Source organism: Orcinus orca, chromosome 1 (assembly GCF_937001465.1).
Source record: "Orcinus orca chromosome 1, mOrcOrc1.1, whole genome shotgun sequence".
Taxonomy (NCBI): Eukaryota; Metazoa; Chordata; class Mammalia; order Artiodactyla; family Delphinidae; genus Orcinus; species Orcinus orca.
In genome coordinates this window covers 31,995,943-32,014,822 of record NC_064559.1, presented here as the reverse complement: position 1 = coordinate 32,014,822, position 18,880 = coordinate 31,995,943, and the positions used below count along the sequence as shown (strand labels likewise).

Here is an 18,880-nt window from a genome sequence, read left to right as displayed (position 1 = left end):
GCTGGGGTCCTGGGGGGCGGGGGCGGGGGCGGGGGCGGGGGCGGGGGCAGGGTGGGGTGGAGGCAGGGCGCCGGCCCCTCCTCAGGAGGCTGGATAATCACTGTCGCTGTCATTTACTGAACTGATGAGATCCCACACTCAGCCGGCTTCTGGATGAACCCTCACCACGGCCCTGCGGGGCGAGAGCCCTCATTCCCGTGTCTCGGGCTGGAGAGGTGGCCAGTCACTTACCCAGAGCTAAACCTGGCCCAGCTGGCCCGGGGCCTGGGCCTGACTCCAGACCTTCTGACCATCGCTGTTCTCAGTGGGCACGGGTCCACCTGCTTCCCGCGAACCACACAAAGTTCCCCTGAAAGGAACGGCCGCCCGAAACTTAAAGCACCGCGTTCTGATCCGGACACAAGGCGGGCGGACGTTTGCAGCAACAGGTCTTTCCTGAGCACCTGCTGGGTTCTAGACACTCGGTACAAAAACCTAAAAGACCTCTGCCATCAAGGAGCCTTCAGTGCAGGGCGGGGGGGGGGGGGGGGGGGAATAAATATGTAAATAAATAATTATAGCTTAGGGATGGATGCTATGAAAGGCAAGGGAACCCGGAGGAGGCTGGAGGCATCTGGAAGGCCTCCCAGAGGGGGTGACTTTTAAATGGACCTTGAGGAGCGGCTTCAAGCTCCCCAGACAGACAACAGGGAAGGAAGGGTGCTCAGGGAGAAGCAGCATTTGCAAAGCCACGGGGGTGGGACAGCAGGGTGCAGCTCAAGGACAGCAAGGCGGCCAGCAAGGGAGCAGGGAGGGGCGTGAGGGCAAGGAGCCTGGGAGGCGAGCAGAGGAAGGACCGGGAAGGGCCTTGTACTCCAGGCCCGGGGTGTACGCCTTACCTTGGAGGAACTGGGGGGCTGCGGCTTGCGGAGCAGAGGACGTGGCTTGAGCACGTCCCTGGGGAGGATCCCTGACGACGGCTGGGGTCACGCAGCCCGGGGCAGGGGCACCTGTCAAGACGCAGCTGTCTAGAAGATGGTGAGAAGCGGAGTCCAGGAAAGCCGAAGGCTGTGCGTGGGAGGGACAGGTCAAAGCGGTGACAGCGAGACACTCACCTGGGCAGGAAAGGTGAGGAGTCTGGTGTGAGGTTGGGCGAAAACCTCTGCTTGTGCAGGTGAGTGGTCTGGGTAGAGATGCAGGAAAGAGGCACCTGCGGCCTAAGAGAAAGGCTGCAGCAGGATGCAGAGGTACGGGGGTAGAGGTGGGGCTGCGGCTGCCCAGGGCTGTGCAGACACTTAGCGGGGAGGGCGCAGGGTGAGGCCCCAGGAGCTCCCACACTCATGAGAAAACGAAGAGAAAGTGAGGAGAGGAAGTGGCTGGGTTCCCGCTCCCTCGAGGCCAGAGAGGGAAGGCGCGCCATCTGGGTGGCCAGAGACAAAGGTCACTCACAGTCCGTCAGCAGACACCAGCCGGGGCTCCCGGAGTGGGACCAACCCAGAACTGACTTTCCGAGAAGACCTTCTGACCAGAAAGCTCTGTCCTACCCAGAGGCCCAACGTGCTGTGTGAAAACAGGGGTCCAGGGAAAGGGGACGGAGGAGGTGGAGGAAGAAAAACCTCGTGCATCCTCAGGCAAGATAAGGGAAGCATCTTGGGCTTCTGGAAGATCTTACCTTTCAGCCTTCTTCTTGTTTATTCTTCGTGTGGGAACAGGGACATGGGGGCTGCAGGGCCGGGCTTGTCTGGGCCTCAGAGTGTCACAGCGAAGATGAGAGGCCCATCGAGAAATCAGACAAGGACCAAACTGGCCCCTTCGTTGTCGCCGCCCCAGCCTCCACGGCAGAGGGAGGCCAGGCCTCCTACCTCCACCTCTCCGGCCTCAGGAAAGGGCCGAGGAAGGACTGCAGGAGATGCACGGGGTCTGAGCATCCTGGGGTCCACCCTCGGAATGTGCTTCCCGAATCCTGGAGGGCTGCCCCCCAGCCCACCCCGCAGCAAGTCAGCGCCTTCACACCTGCGGCTCCCGGCACTTAGCTGCTGTCCTTGAAACCCAGCACCTGCCTCGTGGTGGTTCGGGCAAACAGAGTCATCACCAGCCATTTAGTGAGCGCTCACCAGTGCCAGGCCACCGTAAACGCTTGGTAGAATCATCATACTTCATCTTTACATTCTTACCCCAGCTCAGAGAGGGAAAGTAACTTTCCCAAGGACACACAGCTGGGATCCAAATTGCAGGTTTGTCCAACTCCAAAGCTGAAATTCTTAGCCACTCCTTTGCGTAGCCTGACAGAAGTTCAAAAGGGATCCTGAAGAGGCTCTACACCAACTCTCGTATTTTTCAGATGTGGAAACTGCAACCAGGGAAATCGAGCGCCAGGGCCAGGCACACACCAGCACAGCGCCGACCCCAGCCCGTCAGCCCTCTGCTGCTTCCCGACTGCACCTCGGGGCGGGAGTTCTGTAAACCCTGGCCGCTGCGAGGGCACCCCGCCTGCCAGTCCTGGGCTCCCTTGGCTCTTTGGGGCAGTGGGGATGTCAGAGGCCACTAGGTGGAACCAAATGTTCAGAGATGGAAGTTCAGGGCTGCCTGCGCTCTGAGCCCTGCCCACAGACCCTGCGGCTGTCGGAGTCTCCACCGGGTGGGTTCCCCGGGCCGACCTCGGGGGCTGTGGAGATGCACCTGCCATTCCACCCCACCCTCCTGGGGTGCCCAACTCGGCCCCCTCGCAGGTCGGCCTCCCCAGCCGAAACTCCTGTCCTGGACCAAGCTGGTCCCCTACTCAGAGGCAGGCCACGTGGAAGGCGGAGATTTCCCAGCCCTTAGGACGGGCTCTCCTCCATCCCCGGAATTCCCCATCCTGCCCCCTGGGAATTCCCCAGTGAGCTGGCCAGGGAAGGTCCTGGGGCGGGAGGCGGTGGGAGCAGGACTGGGGCTGTCCCCTGGCGTGGAGCGCGTTGAGGGCCTTGGGGCTGCCAGGGCGGTGCCGCCTGAGAAGACAGTTCAGAGTTGACGTTTTCTTGAACAAGTTCCACTAGCCAGCATTGTCCAGCGAACGGAACCACACAGTCCAGGTATGACTTCTTCAACGGTTCTGCCACTTACGAGCTGTGTGACTTTGGGCAAGTACTGAACCTCTCTGGGCCTCGGCTGTAACGAGGGGACAGTAACAGACTAAATGGGCTCGTCTATGTCCATCACTAGAACAGTGTCTGGTACACAGGAAGCACTAGATGAGGATTAGCTGTTGCCATGGTAACTCGCTTATTACCACAGCCTCACGAGGCAGGTGCTGTCATTACCTTCACTTTACAGATTTGGAAATTGAAGGACAGAGAGGTAGGAGGCAGCCAAAGAGGTGGGGGCGGGGGGTAAATTTGAGACAAGTCCTCCCCCACCGCACACCTTCCCCTCCATCTGGCACCAGACCTGGGTGGGGTGTCCTCGGGACCCCACTGTGGCAGCCCTCTGGGCTCCGGGCTCCTGCGGCCCAGGGGCACTGGGGGACAGGTGAAGGGCCATGGTTAGGTGTGCTTCTAAAAGTCAGATGGTCAGGACCCGCTCCCAACTCTAGGACGAGCCAGCCATCAAATGCCCGCTGAGCACCTACTGTGCGCCAGGCATTGTCGTAGACACTCGGGAAACAGTGAACAACATGCGCATGACCTCTGCCCCCCGAGATTCACATTCAAGGAAGGAGGCGGCCACTGAACAAACTAACCCCCAAATAGCATAACTATAAATTGTGAGGAAGGACACGGGAAAAGGAGAGGGTGCCGTGACATCCTGGAATCTCTCTGCCCTTCAGCCTTCTCTTGGGTAAAAGGTCAGGAGTATCACCGGGACCTGAGGTCTCACAAGGACGCTGTTGCAGTAGAATGTGGGCATTGTGAAGGCAAGGTTTCCACTGTACTGAGCGTGGTCCCTGGATCGCCCGCCTTGGAGAGCTGGTTGATACGCCGGCTCAAGCAGACACTCGGGCGGGACCAGCACCCCACGCTTCAGCAAACCCTCCAGAGGATGTCGATGCAGTGCCTCAGGAACGCCCGCTGCATCGAACAGACAGGGTGGAATGGAGGCTGAGCTTGTAGGAGGGAGCAGACACAGGGAATGCTGACGTGGGGAGCTCCTGGACCTCAGACCCACCCAACTCTGACGAGCAGGGCCTGTCTCCCCGTCTGCTTCCTCAGCGCCTGGCATCCAGGAGTTGCTTGGAACGTGTGTGTAAGGAAAAAAGAACACACAGTCAGCAGAGGCACAGAACTACTCACCAAGTCCTCTCTGCTCGGGGATCCCAACGTCCCCTCAGTGAAGGAAACCCCTGGCCTCCTCGACAGAAGGAAGCCTTACAGCAGCCCAGATGGTCAGTGGGAAGACTTCGCACCACCCCAAGATGCTCCTTCCCTGGGACTCTCCCCAGCATGGTGCTGGCTCTCCCAGACTGTCATGTTCCAATCAGGTCTCATCACCTCCCCTCTGTCTCCCACAGCCCAGCCTAGAAGAGGCTGGGATGTTCAAACACGGGGAAGGGCTCAGGATGCCACGGTGAGATAAGCACAGCCTGTTATGAGGAGCCGCTAATCTGGCCTGCAACGTGTCATCCCGCCCTCCAGACCCCAGGGCACCTCCGCTGAGCTCCGGCCAGCACTCAGCACCCTGAGCTCACCATAGACGAGGCTCTCTTCCCGTGGTGAAGTCAGGTCCTCTTACCTAAAGATGGCCCTCCAGGTTAGCATCTCCCGGTAAGGACCCTCCCACAGCAGCATAACTTTGGGACCCAACTGGCTGGCCCCATCAGAACAAAATCCCAGATTTTTATGAGATACTTATACGCTGTAGGAGGCGAGTGAGTGATGCTGGCCTTTATTTAACAGATGTTTACCGATGCCTGCTATGTTCCAGACTCAAAAGCACCTGCTACTAATGTACAACCAGCCACCTTTGAAGCCTCCGTTGACAGAGAGGTCACTCCATCCCAGGCAGCCCCGTCCAGTTTTAGACGGCTCGAAAGTGGAAGTTGCTCCTTTATTAGAAATGTGACTCCAGGAAAATCCACGTGTCCCCTGGAGGAGGCAGAACACACCCAGGATCCGGGTGGGAGAAGCGGTCAGCAGACATAAATTCAACTCCATAAGGAGGAGAACAGGTGGAGGTGTGTGAGGGTGACCAGACGGGAATGCTGGGGCCAAGCGGCCGGTCTTGGGGAATCAAAGAACGTTTCCTAGAGACGAGCCTTAGAAGGGGTTTCTCCCATGGGCTTCCCTGGTGGCGCAGTGGTTGAGAGTCCGCCTGCCGATGCAGGGGACGCGGGTTCGTTCCCCCGTCCGGGAAGATCCCACATGCCGCGGAGCGGCTGGGCCCGTGAGCCATGGCCGCTGAGCCTGCGTGTCCGGAGCCTGTGCTCCACAACGGGAGAGGCCGCAACAGTGAGAGGCCCGCATACCACAAAAAAAAAAAAAAGCAGAAGAAGGGGTTTCTCCTGGAACAGAGTCTGGGTGGAAGAGGGGGGGCTCCTTTGGCAGAAAGGAGGTGGAGCCAAAGTTCCAGCAGGAAGGTGGCTGGTGGGGAGGAAAGGGTGATTCCAGAAAGATCCCACCTGCTGGTGGAGCAGAGGGCCACCCAGCGGGAGGAGGGAGCCTGGTCCCCAGCATTGCAAGGCCAGGAACTGAGGGGCAGGGAAAGGGTGGGGTGAGGCTGGAGGAGCCTGGGAAGCCCATGCAGGGCAACCCCCCACCCTGTTCCTCCCCGTCTGCCCCCCCCCCCCCAGGTGATCCCCGGCAGGAGGGCACCTGAGTCCCTGCACATTCTGTAGCTCTCCCTACAGAAACCTGTACGCGGTTCCCATCCTCGGGCAGCTAGAGGGCTCTCTGGAGTCCGGAACCTGGTTCCAGAGCCCTGGGGTGGGCAGGGAGGGTCGGAATGAAATCTTCTGGGAGAGCCGAGGCCCGGCTGTGACTGTGACAGGGGGGCCTGCAGGAAGCCACTGCAGCTTCTGCTAGGGTGGTGAGGGTCTGGGAGACAGGTGAGCTCCAGACAGCACAGGCCCCTCGCCCCTCGCCCCCAGGTGCTGGCACTGGCGCCCCCTTCCACTCACACAGCCTTAGGCGGCGGGGCTGAGACGAGCAGATTATTCAGTGCCAGGTGCCCAGGCCATGTCCTCTCGGCCTTCTCGCCCTGATGTCCTGCCACAAGCTGCCAGCCAGGCTCAGCACAAACGAACACGGAGCCGAGTAGAGGAGGAGGGCTCGGCCCCCCCCGGGTGGCACCTGCCCGGCTGGCATCAGGGCACAGGCTGGGGTGCTGAGGGAGGATGGCTGGGCTTCTGCTCTGGGGACCTTCTGAGCCCAAGAGCTGCTCTCACTTCCTCCCCCTCTGGGGTCGGAGGGTGGTCCAGACACAGCCTGAGATGGAGCCACGCAGGGTTCAGGCTGTGTGGCCCGGGGCAAGTCACCTTACCTCTGACCCTCAGCCTTCCTGGCTGTAAACCCTCCCTCAAAGTGTTGTACTGAACGTCAAACTGCATGGCTAAGGGGCGCTCCCGACACAAAGTGGGCTCCTCATAAACGCCCACCTCTTCCTTCACACCCTCCTCATCCCCTGGTCCCACGAAGAGCCACCCTCGGGTGGCCCCGGACCCTTACGTGCACGCGGTCCCCCGGAGCCCCCGTGTTGGGAGGGCCTGGGCCTGCCGTCTGGCCTGCCTGGAAACGGGCTGTGACTCAGAGCGCTGAGGGCCCTGGGGCCACGCGGCCAGGAGCCCAGCATCTGAGGGCCCCTCCTAGGGTGAAAAGTCACTGCATGCCCTACTCAGTCATTGCCCAGGTTGGGGTGAAGAGGGGGGCAGTGCTTCAAAGGAGGGGAGAAAGACGGGGTGGATTTCCTCCCTGTATGCAAGGGAGGCTAGGGACAACCTTGGAGCCCTCACCGCGGCCGGGTCTTTCCCACCCGGAATCGCAGCCCAGCCTCTGCTTGCAGGAACAAGCAGGGCCAAGCCAGCTGCCCCAGACCTGGGGTGAGACGACCTGTGGACGAAGAGAATGGCTTCCGGCCCAGGCAAGACCCCCGCACTCTGGACGTCCCTGGTTGCGGGGGTCGAATCTGGCCCCCTCCTGACCCCCCCTGGACTCACTTTTTTCTCTCTCCTGTCCAGACCAGCACAAAGTCTGCGGGTCTGCAGACTGCACTGGGTTGGGTCCTCAATCTTAGGAGCTGGGAGGAGGTCCTCTGCTGCGCCGACATGAGCACAGACTCAGGGAGGCAGGTGCCTGCTGACCCGGCCCAGCACAGCCCCTGACATCCTGACGCTGTGTCACTTCCTACACAGCAGGGCCGTGCTGCCTCCAGCCGAGGCCATGCTCAGGGCTCAGGACTCACAACAAAAGCACCCCAAAACCCGGGGGCTTGAAAAGGTGAGTGCGGGTTTCCTCAACCTCCAGGGTTACTCTGAAACCGACCTCGACTGTGCCGTCTCCCTGTACGGACATCCCTCCGCGTGCAGCCACGTGCGTATGACCAGCAGCAGCGCTTGGTCTCGGCCTGGGCCTCTGACGGCGGAACCGACAGGAGGTCCATCCTCCTGGCCCTCGGCGTGTCCCAGGATGCGTTGCCTTTCTCCAGGTCTCCCTCTGGGGGTGTCTGACCGCCACGGCCCAGGACGCCCTCCAGGGTGGGCCCACGAGGCCAAAGTCTGGCCGGGCTCCTGGAACTTGGGCAAGACCACCTGGCCAACAGCACGGGCCCCTGCCTCCCCTGGGGGGAGGACCCTCACTGGCCCCCGACCCTCACCTATGAAACGTGGCTTTGCTAGGGGAACTCTCAGTCCCTTCCAACCCCAGAATTCCCAGAGGAACTTCCGTGGACGACGCCGAGGTGACGTTTTGCCTGTTTGCTTTTGTTGGTTGTTTTTTGTTTTTCCAGAGGATGAGGGAGAATTCTGGACCCCTTTTGGCCTAACAGCCTATAGAAAGCTGGCACTGGACACTGCGACCTGCAGGACCTTTTCCCTTTGCCCATCTGCACCAGGGGGTGGAGGGAAATGGAGATGGCGGCAACCCTGGCAGGGGCAGGAGGGAGCGCCCATCTCACTTGTGCAGGTGCGCGTCTATGCGTCTGTGGGCCTCTGTGCTCAGGACGGGGCAGCGTGTGTCGCCCTCCATGGCGGACTCACAGAGCTCACCACATGCAGCTGTATAAGGAGATTTATATTTCTCTCCTGAACGGCCGGGGCAGGGGTGTGGTCCAACAGATGGCTGGCATGTTCCAGGTGTGTCTGGCTGGAAAAGGCATCTGGCCCAGCCTCCTGATTGGCTCTCAGTGAGTCACGGCGGTTGGGTCCCTGGAGCGGCTGTCATGGAGCCGGGGTCATGCCCTGCGTTATCTTTACTGCCTTCTCTGCCGGCGCAGACGGACAATGTTCCCCGTGTCACAGTGACACTCGCGGGCTGCTGACTCCGGGTCAGTGGGACATGCCCTCTGGGTAATCTTCCTGGCGGGGCGTGGGTTCACCTCGACCTCGCTGCGCCTTGACGCTGCAGCCCACCCGGGTCCAACGGCCCCGCATGGGAGCCATTTGAGGGGCCAGCTTGCCAGCTGAATGAAACCTGGCAAAGCCACAAAGGGGTTTCCTCAGTTCCCAAAGACCCACCTGAACGGACCAGCAGCATAAAAATGTTTGTGGGTAAACATTCTAGAAACCAGCTCCGGGCTCTGGGAAGGGTCTCCAGGGAGATGGGCAGGGAGGTGTTGTCATGGTAACTTGGCAATCTTCTGAGGCTCTGGCAGAGAGGAGGAGAGAGGCAGGTGCACCCTGGCTTTTCAGACACAAGGTACCCCTGGGCTTGCGGCCCAGCGGACACATCCTGCCTCCCAGTCCCACGTCACATGCACCCACAGAGCTTTTCACTTCCCAGGTCCTTCCAGGAGGGCGGGCCTGACGGCTGTCCCCCGTCCCAAATGGACAAAGCAAGGCCTCGACAGGGACGTGCACTGCCCAAGGTCACCAGGTGGAGGCCGGCAGCCAGTAGGAGCAGACACAGGGACATCGCCTCTCCACACCTGACAAAGCCCTCTGTCCGCCTGGCTACTCAAACCGCTGCAGCCGCCAGGCCTCCATTAGGGTCCTGGGGCCACTCGTCTTGGGAACGGGGAGGACCTCGTACAACCACCTTGACTCCGGCCTGCAACTTCTGAGAGGCTCCGAGGTTTCAGCAAACCACCGAGAGCCTCGCCCTCCGTCTGCCTACCTGAGCAGAACACAATTTCTGTGTCTGGGTGGGGGGCGCCGCTGAGCTGGGGAGGCCCTGGCCAGCTCCCTGTGGCTGCCAGACTGTCCGCCGGTGCCGTAGACCCGGCTCCCGCCCGCCAGGCGGGCACAGCGTCTGGGCAGAACGCCAGGGGGAATTTTCCACCTGCCTGGCTCTGCCGCCCGCTCTGTGGTCTGGAGCGGGGGTTGTCTCGGGCCGCCCACACGGGAAGGGCCGGCTGTCGCCTTGTTCCGCGACGGCCGACAGTGTCTGTCCCCCTTCAGAGACGAGGAGCTTTTGGCTCTGGGCCGTGCACGCCCCAGCTCACCCAGTGAGCCCCCGCCTCGAATAGACGGGGAGAATGAGGCATCAGAGAGCAATGACGTGACCGAGGTCACAGGGAGGGGTGGTGGCCGAGCCAGGCCCCAGACTCACTGCCCTTGACCACAGCTCCCAGGCTTCCCGGAGCGCACCTCTCCCGACCCTCCTCCACCCCAGGTTCACTTGGGCTGCTGGCCCCCTGCCCCCCCCCCGCCACACACACCCTGCCCTCCCTTCTTGGCACGGCTGGGTGGGTCTGCCCTTCCCAGCTCAACGTGAGAAGCAGCTCTGGGGTGTGTGTGTGTGTGCGTCCCTGCGCGTGTGACAACTGAAACCACGATGGCCACAGAGGCCGGAAGACGGGAGAGATTACAAGCAGATAGCCAGGGACTCCGCACCGGGCAGGGGCGGGAGGGGGTGGAGGGTGAGACCTGCCGAGGGGCCTTGGCGGGGGCGGCACCCTCCGCTTGCCCCTCCCATCTCTCCCCTTGTTGGGGAGCCCAGACCCCCGTGCCGGCCTCAGGCCACCCGCAGGGATGGGGTCAGATGGCGCCCATGTCCCTGGGGCCCAGAGCCCGACATCTCTCCCGCCCACGGCGAGGTGACCCAGGTACACCTGCTCCTTGGAGTAAACAGCAAAGGAAAGGCCCCGGGCTGGGGCGGCCAAGGCTGAAACTTGGGTGCCGGGAGCGCATGAGTCACGTTCTCGATCCGCGACTGCCAGGGAAGGGAGCGGGAGGGAGGGTGGGGGACCAGGCCCACACCCCCTCCTTTGGGACTCCTGAAAGGTCCTCAGAAATCTCTCCTACAACCTCTTTGTTTCATCGAGTTAGGAGGCTGCACCCTAGAGATGGCCCAGAGAGGGCAAGTGACTTGTCTATAGACACACAGCATAGTAGTGGTCCCAGGACTTCTGAGCTGCGGGTTCAGATCCCAGAGTCGGGAACAGAACTCCAGCAGGCCTGCCCTGCCCTGCCCGGGTCAGACCCGCTGCCCGCTGGGGAAAGAGACTTGCAATTGCAGTCATCGCAGAGATGCCGTCAAGCCCCGGGGCTGCTCTGGGCACTGGGCTGACATCAGCCGGGTGTCCCCCGTCCCCGGAAGCCCCGCCCAGTGGTGTAACGTCACGGGCTGGGCTGGACCAACCCTGCCGGGAGTAACTTTCCACCCGGGGAGACGGGGGCCGAGGGATCCGGGTCTGAGCTTGCGTGGGCCCATGACCTAGCTCCGACCCCCGAAACTTCGTAGGCACCTCTGCTGCCCACCTCCTGCTCCCCTCACCTCCCGGGGCTGCTCCCACGGGCGACTGAGTCAGCTCCCGGGCCAAGTCAGGAGTAGCGTAAAGTCGGCCTTCCCTGGCTCTGCTGGTATTGTGGCTAGGAGCGGTGGAATCCAGAGAATTCAGAGTTTCGGGTCATTCTAGCAGATCTCAGCCTGTCACCTCGGCCGAGCCCTGGGCAGGTGTCTGGCCTCACGAAGCCTCCTGTGTAAACAGGTCCCCCGCAGGGCTGCTGGGAAGATCAAGTGGAATGACTTGTGTGTAACTCCGGCCCAGGGCCTGGCATGTGGCAACAAGGGCTCAATTTTGGGACGATGGAATGTCCCAGAAGGGGACTCTAGCGTTAATTAGCCAAAGCTCGGAACAGTGTAGGGTCCCTGCCTTCCGCTTACTCAGCCACCGCCTCTGGAAGACGGCACTCGGGGTGGCAGTAGGAGGACGGAGCTTTGTGTTACCCCAAACCAATGCGCTTCCTCTCCGCGCCTCTTCACAGTTCGTACCGGGGGCTCACCCAGACGGACAGCCGTCCCCGGCGGGTGAGGGCCTCCTGCGGGCTCCCGGCCGCCCTCTCTGCTCCTTTCTTCTTGCTGTTTGTCCGGGGCTTATCCCCTTTCTGATCCCAGCATCCGCCACCTCCCACGTTTGACTGCAGGCGTCCCTGAGCCAGGGACCTCTTGCGTCTGAGCTCCCCGCAGAGGGAAGATGAAACGTCCACAGCGCGAAAGCACGAAGGGGTGGGCTCTCTGGGATCTGGGCCTGGGAGAGCGCCTGGCTGACCGCACAGCCCAGGAGCCCAGGACAGCCACGCTGTGTGCTGCTGTCCTGTCTTGGTCATTCGTAGTGTCCCTGTCACCGCCAGAGTGTCTGCGTTTGAAGAATAAATGTTACAGTCTCCCCAAGGCTGAGAGGCCTGGACAGGATGCCGTCTCGCCAAACAAGGATTTCGTGTTACCCTTCCCTGTGGTCGTTTCCCAGCTGTGCTGTGGGGTATTGATGGAGAGCTCCATTCCAGCGGGGGCCACGGGGGATGGGGGGTGGGCAGCGGGAGAGAAACCTGTCGGGGAGAAAGACCACGCTGGCTGTGAGGGCAGCAGAGCCTCCCCACGAGGAAAGTTCCTCTCCGGACCCTGAGGGCCGAGAACAAAGGGCAGTAAATGTACAAAGATGAGTTCAGTAGAAATTCAATAGGAACGTGGAGGAAATTTCCATCAATCAAGCTCCCAGGGTCTCAGAGTCCCTGGGGGGGAGGGGTGGGTTGTTACCCCCAGAGCGAGTGAGGGAGTGAACCCCCAGCCCCAGTGCCCAGGGTCAAGGGGCAGAGACCTGGAGACCCTCTTCCCAAACACGAACAAACGTGAACCTCAAACATGCAGGGTGTCCCAGGGCCTCCCACACCCCCGGGGCTGCGTGCACCCCCCGGGCAGGGGCCCTGCTGCTCCACAGTCCTCACTCGGATGGGGAGGCCTTTCCTGTCCCAGGGGCTTTCGTGAGGTGGGAGAGAGGGGGAGGGGGACTGAGGATGAGTCATCATGGCAACCATCCACCCTGGACCTCGAGGCGGATCTCGCCGGCACCTCGCTCTGTATCAGGACCATCATTCAGCCTCACAGGGTGGGCTAAGCCTCCAGAAAACAGAACTGAAAAGACAGTGGCCCTGAGGGAGCCAATCAGGCAGACTGGCGCGGCAGTGATGACCTCGGTCTGGGATGAGGGCAGCTGGGGGGTCGCGGGAGCCCGGGAAGCGCCCAAATCCAGACGCAGCAGCAGCGGGGGGCAGCGGACCTGCGACCTCAGGCCTCAGGAGGAGAAAGGTTTAGGGAGGGAGAGACATGCCGTTGGGGCACAGAGGCTGGACCGTCCTCCCAGCAGACCCGGTCCAGCCCTGTGACGTCACACCCTGGGCTTCCGGGATCAGGTGCCCTGGCTGACATCAGGGAGACAGAGCGCCAGGGAAACTGAGGAGATGCTCTAACTCGTGGTGGGGTGGTTACGGGATTGCACTCGTGAGCCACACTTAAAATGTTACCGTGCAGAGCGGGCATCTCCTGTGGTTGCTTTAAAGGGGCTGGGGAAGGGAGAGGGGTGAGGTAGGTGCCTGCTGAGGTGGGCTGGGGAGATGAGGGCTGGTGGGGTCCACAGGCGGCTGCAGCGGAGCAGGCTTTCTTTGGCAGGTCCCAGCCCTGCGGTCAGGACAGACAGCTCTCAGCCCGGTGTTCAGACCATCCATCTCCTGCGTAATGCACATCACCCAGTGTTTCAGAAGGAACACCATACAGGCCCCTGAGGACCTTTCTCATCTTTACCACTGACGTTCGGTCCCAGAAGCTAGATCCCAGGTTCTGCATCTGGAAATATGGATCGTAGCCCCGTCCCTGCCAGCTAGCACAGGGGTCTTGTGAGGGTAAAGTCAGAAAACACGTATGAAAGCATTTCACCGCAGGGGCCACAAGTCGGTAAGTGGGGGACGGTCCTGGAGCTTTGTCCACGTCCCACCGGCTCCCTCCGTCCTGCGTGTGGCTGGTCCTGTTACGAACCCCTTGAAGACAGAGACCGAACGTGTGCTTCTGTTTGACGGTCACTGGGGCAGTTCTCATTCCACAGCAGGTAGGATAAGCCTTGCTGAGAGGTCTTTCAAATAAAGGATTTAAACCTCGAGGACTCTTTTTGTCTGCTTCTCTGGGCTGTCTGGCATGCTACGACTGCTGCTGACGGTAAGAGTGTCGGGGGGAGAAATACTTCCTCTACCCTCTTAGGTTCCGTGACTGGTATCTGCAAATTAAACTAGGAAAAGACAGATTAACAGGAGAAAAGGCATACAGCTTTTCTTTGATGTCAATATTTTAATTTTTATATGCATGAAGGTCTTCATAGAAAAGAAGTGAAGGGACTTCCCTGGCCGTCCAGTGGTTAAGACTCTACAATTCCACTGCAGGGGGAGAGAGCATGATCCCTGGCTGGGGAACTAAGATCCCACACGCTGCGCAGTGCAGCCAAAGCAACCAACCAACCAACAAACGAACAAAACAGGTACAAGTCGGGCGCAGGTCAGGGTGATCTTGGCGTCCCAGGCTCAGCCGTGGTGCAGGCCTGGTACACGGACTAGTTGCCGACCTCCCAGGGCAGCCCCACAGCACAGAGCCCGGCCCCCGGAAGCTGGACGCTGACAGATGGGATGATCCAGAACCAGAAAAGATCCGAAAAGATAGAAACTACTCTTGGGTGGACGTAATAACCATATACAAAGATAAACTACCAAATTATGAAGAAAAGAGTAAGATGTTCTGTGAGGTGCATGGGCACTTGGATGTGGACACTCGCTACATCTCGGATGGCAGTGGATACTTTGATGTGAGAGATGAGGGGACAAGTAGATCCAGATTTTCCTGGAAAAGGAGACATGGTCGCTCTTCCTGCAGGGATTTTTCGGCTCCAACCTGGATGAGAACATCGTGAAGGTTATGCAGCTGTTTGTGTGGACGGCGCAGAGCCAGCTAGCTGACCAGTTTGAGGCCCCGGGGGCAGTACATGGGGTGTTGGCACGGACAGCAGAGCCAGTGCCCTGGGGCCTCGCACACCCCGGTTCCCCTTGTGAAGGTCCCGAATGTGGTAGCCGCAGGAAATATGTCATCTTCTCCTTGCTTTTATGTTGTAGGCTTGAGGCTAGGTGAGCTTTCCTTCGCAAGATTATTTGATCAGAATACGTTTTAATGAAAGGAGCTATAAAGCTGGTTTGTATTTACATGGAAGCCCCTGTGCAAATCTGCACGAATCCACTTGTTTTCTCTGATTTGGTATCAGTGGTCAGTGGCCCCGTGTCAGCTCACGCCTTCAGCTCTAACTGAGTGAGTTTTGTTTCCCCAGACACAACCGCTTCGCTGCCCCATCTGGACCCGATTCTTGTTTTTTTGTTTTTGTCTGTTATTGCTTTTTGGTTGTTTTTTGGTTGTTTGTTTCTTTATTTTTTGTTCTTGTTGTTGGCGTTTTTTTTCGCCGCACCGCTCAGCTTGTGGGATCTCAGTTCCCCGACCAGGGATCGAGACCCCTGCAGTGGAAGCGCAGTCCTAACCACTGGACCACCAGGGAAGTCCCTGCACCCGATTCTTGGACTTTAAGCAGATACCAGGCGAGGCCAGGCCTGCCTTGTGTGCATGTGTGACAGTGGACAACAGGACTGGCCAGAGAGAAGACGCTTTTCTCCCAAAATGTGGGGGAGGCTGGCTGGGGGACACTGTGGTGGACAAGCTGGCATATTAGGGAGACGCTTACAGTTGCTCGTGCCTCTTTCTTGTTCAAAATAAAGTAGCTGCCTTAATTTTAAAAAGAAGTGAAGATGCAAAGAAGTGGTTAGCTTGGGGGCTTGTACACCATTTTAACAAATTGTGGGGAAGAGAGAAGACAGAAGAAAGAGGTAAATTGCGGGGCAGTAAATCTCGGGGATCTAACAGAAGATGAGTGTCATCTAGTTTGTGCAGACGCATCTTGACACCATCTCCATCTCCAGCGACTAAAAGTGTTCTTCCTTTCCTGGGACCAAGGTGGCCACCTTCACAGGGGAATTTACGCCCCGATTTCAGGCAGGGGACAGGCAGAGAGCTTTCCTGTGTCTGCTTTTTTTCAATTGCCTTCAGCTCAAAGTAATCTTTATGCCAAAGTGGCACATTTTGGGGTGGCGTGTTCCGATCCCCCTCGATGTCTAACACTCATAGACATCTCTAGGTCTCATTCCTAACTTTCTATGTGGCAGGCACTGTTCTAAATGTTCTCTATGCATTAATGCATTTAGTCCTCAAAACCCTTCTGTGGTAGGTACCATTATAATCTCCCCATTTTACATATTGTGGAAGTAGGGATCAGAGAGATTACGAACCTACCCAAAATTCTACTGCACACTTCTTCTCTTTTTTCTCCCCCCTTATTTTTTTTGGCCACATCGGGTCTTAGTTGCAGCACATGGGATCTTCATTGCGGCACACAGGATCTTCATTGCAGAGCTCGGGCTTCTCTCTAATTGTGGTGTGCGGGTTTCCTCTTCTCTAGCTGCGGCGCGCAGGCTCCAGGATGTGCGGGCCCTGTAGTTTGTGGCGGGTGGGCTCCCTCGTTGAGGCGCGCGAGCTCAGTAGCTGTGGCTCACGGACTTAGTTGTTCCTCATCATGCGGGAATCTTAGTTCCCTGACCAGGGATGGAACCCTTGTCCTCTGCATTGGAAGGCAGATTCTTTACCACTGGACCACCAGGGAAAACCCTATTTACTTAGTTATTCATTTGTTTGTTTATTTGGCTGTGCCGGGTCTTAGTTGCGGCATGCGGGATCTTAGTTGCAGCATTGAACCCGGGCCCCCTGCACTGGGAGTGCAGAGCCTTAACCACTGGACCACCAGCAAATTCCCTCTATTGCAAACTTCTAAAGAACGAAGCCCAGATTCAAACACAGGCAGCCCAGCCTAAGGGCCTGCTCTCCTAAGTACTGGTCTGAATGTCAGCTGTTATCGAACGCTTTGGTCTCAGGACCCTTTACAACCCCTAAAAATTATGGAAGACTCCGAAGAGCTTTTGTTTATGTGGTTACAGCTATCGCTACTTATCAAATTAGAAATTAGAGCTAAGGAATTTTTTTAAATATCCATTTTTAAATGACAATAATAAACCCACTCTATGTTACAGAAATAACATTTTTTTTAAAGACCTAAATTTTCCCAAACAAATAAAACAATGAGTGAGAATAACGGCATTGTTTTACATTTTGTCCAAATCCCTTTCGTCTCTGGCTTTATAGATTACAGCCGGAGTCAGCGTTCGATAGGCTGTTTGATGTGTGTCTGAATGAAACCCAGCCTCACGTGGACACAGGGCTTCACAAGCAAGGGGTATCTTAACAGCCTTTTCGCATCACTGTGGATGCCTCTGACACGACACCAAAACTCAACAAGCGGAGTCTCTTAGCGGTTTGCTGCGACGAGGAATTGGAAACCGTATCGATGACCTTTTTGTGCCCTGGAACATTAAAATCCGTTGTTCTGCCTCTCACTCTGCGGAAGACTTTCGGGATGGATGGACGTGTCCGCTCTTTCGATCGTGCTGTTAGTTTCAGGGGTGTATGCAAATGTCAAAACGTATCAAATCGTACAATTTACATACGTGCAGAGTATTGTATGTCGATGATTCCTCAATAAAATGGTTTAAAAAACAAAAACTGGCACAAAGGTAAGCGCCTGCTGTGCGTGTATATGGTGCTTCCTAGGTAGACTCGGGCCACGTTCGTTAATTTAGTTGTTTCACGGGCACTGCACGTCCTCTGGCTCTGCTAGGTGTTGGCCTGAAGCAGCAAACAAGACACAATCCTCACACTGGGGAGCTTGCAGTGTGGTTGGGGAGACCGGCGATGACAAAACATCGAGGCACGGAGCTCTGTGGAACAACTGGGAGGGGCAGCTAATCCAGGGGGTGTGGTCAGGGAGTGTTTCCTGGAAGAGGTGCCGGCTAAGGTGACACCTCCATAGGGTAGGATAGGAATTCATCAGGCAAAGATGAGCCTTCCCAGCAGAGGGCATGTAATTACAAAAGCCCAGAGCCAGGAGAGGGGATCGACAAGCTCACAGGAGTTAGATGGCAGGGGGCGTGCGGAGGAGGCCAGAGAGGTCGGCGCTCAGGATCCAGGCTTGGTCCCGAGGGCAGTGGGGAGCCGCAGAGGGCCCGAGGGAAGAGTGCTGAGGTCAGGGGCACAAGGGGCTGCAGAATGGAAGGCAGGTCGGAGGGACTGGGGAACAGGCACGTGGCTGGAGGCTGGAAACCGGGTAGCGGGCAACCGCGGCGCGCTGGGCAGAAGTGCCGAGCGGAAGAAGTCGCACTGGATACGGAAAGAGGTTACAACGGGCAAAGCTGCTTGAAATCGGTTTTAATGATAAAAATAACGCGTGTTCTTGAAAGCAGAGCAATACTAAAGCATCTGAAGTAAAGACCGAGGGCCAGTCCCTCTCCTGACATGGAGAAGCTCCTCGCAGATCTGCGCTGGCTGGTGGATGGAGACGGGGCCGCGCAGGCGGCAGCCCTCGGCTGACACAGCTTCTCCACGGGGCCTGATATGTGGATGTGCTCTGGACGGGTCTTCCCTGGAAGCTGAGCCGGGACTCTGATCTGGGCCCTCCCAACAGTCCTGGGAGCCATCTTTATCGGCCAAAACATCCCCTCTTGCTTAACATAGAACGGATGCTACTGTCTGCAGTTAAGAACACTTAAGACTTAGGCAAAAGGCTAGCTGAGGACAAGGGGCTCGGAGGGGCTGGAGTGACAGGCCGAGGGTCTGCGTTGGATTTGGAAGGACAGAAGCAGAAAGTTGCAGATAGATGCAGAGTCTGGAGGTTTCAGAACTATGTGGGGGAGGGGTGGTCACGGGACATTTGAATACAAGATTTAAGCGGCAGGGCAGTTCCTAGTGATGACAAAATACAGGATGTGGTTACGGAGCTGGGCAGCTGACGTACGGTGGAGGGAAGACTTTCGGAGCCGAGGGCAAGGAACGAGGAGGTTACTGGGTGGATGGCGTCTCCGTGGTCTAGGAAATCACCCAAATAATGGCAGGATGAGAGATCCCAGAGCAGGCCCCCAAATCCATAAAGAATGAGGCCAAGAAACCAGCAGGTGGTGGAGACAGTGACAAACAGGGGAGAGATGGCAGAGCTGAGGGGAGGGGCCTCTGGGAGGCCCGTGGGCGGGGGAGGGGAAACTTACTGAGTTGGGGGTGGGGCATGGTGCCTGGAGGTCAGGACGGTCAGCGGGGCCCTCAGGGCGGCCACAGGTCCTGGGAGGAGCCTCAGGAAGGGGCGGGTTGAGCAAGTAGACTGTTCAGGGGTTAAGAGTTTCAGCTGTTGAAATGGAAAGACCTAGAAAGACCTAGAAGGAGGGAAGCAGTGGTCTGGAGGGGAAGCTCAGAACAGCCAGGGGATGGGGACACGGCGAGAGAACACAGGCCGGGGCAGCTGAAGCTGGGGGTGGCCACCCGCAGGCCCAGTGCGGCCGGTGTGAAGCCTCCCGGGAAGGATGGACAGGCCTTGGGGGAAGGACCAG

General features: G+C 58.5%; 1 long non-coding RNA gene across 9 annotated transcripts; it reads left to right on the top strand.

Annotated features, from left to right (window-relative positions):
- Positions 1 to 57: 57 nt before the first annotated feature.
- Positions 58 to 17,833, top strand: LOC117198597 (uncharacterized). Of its 9 annotated transcripts, none has more exons than XR_007477423.1 (4): positions 58 to 2,213; positions 2,321 to 4,718; positions 4,851 to 8,069; positions 16,593 to 17,833. It is a non-coding gene; the product is annotated as an uncharacterized LOC117198597 (long non-coding RNA). The 9 variants fall into 9 exon arrangements; XR_007477426.1 differs by lacking the exon at positions 16,593 to 17,833 and adding an exon at positions 8,886 to 16,547; XR_007477425.1 differs by lacking the exon at positions 16,593 to 17,833 and adding an exon at positions 8,240 to 16,547.
- The last annotated feature ends 1,047 nt before the right edge of the window (positions 17,834 to 18,880 follow it).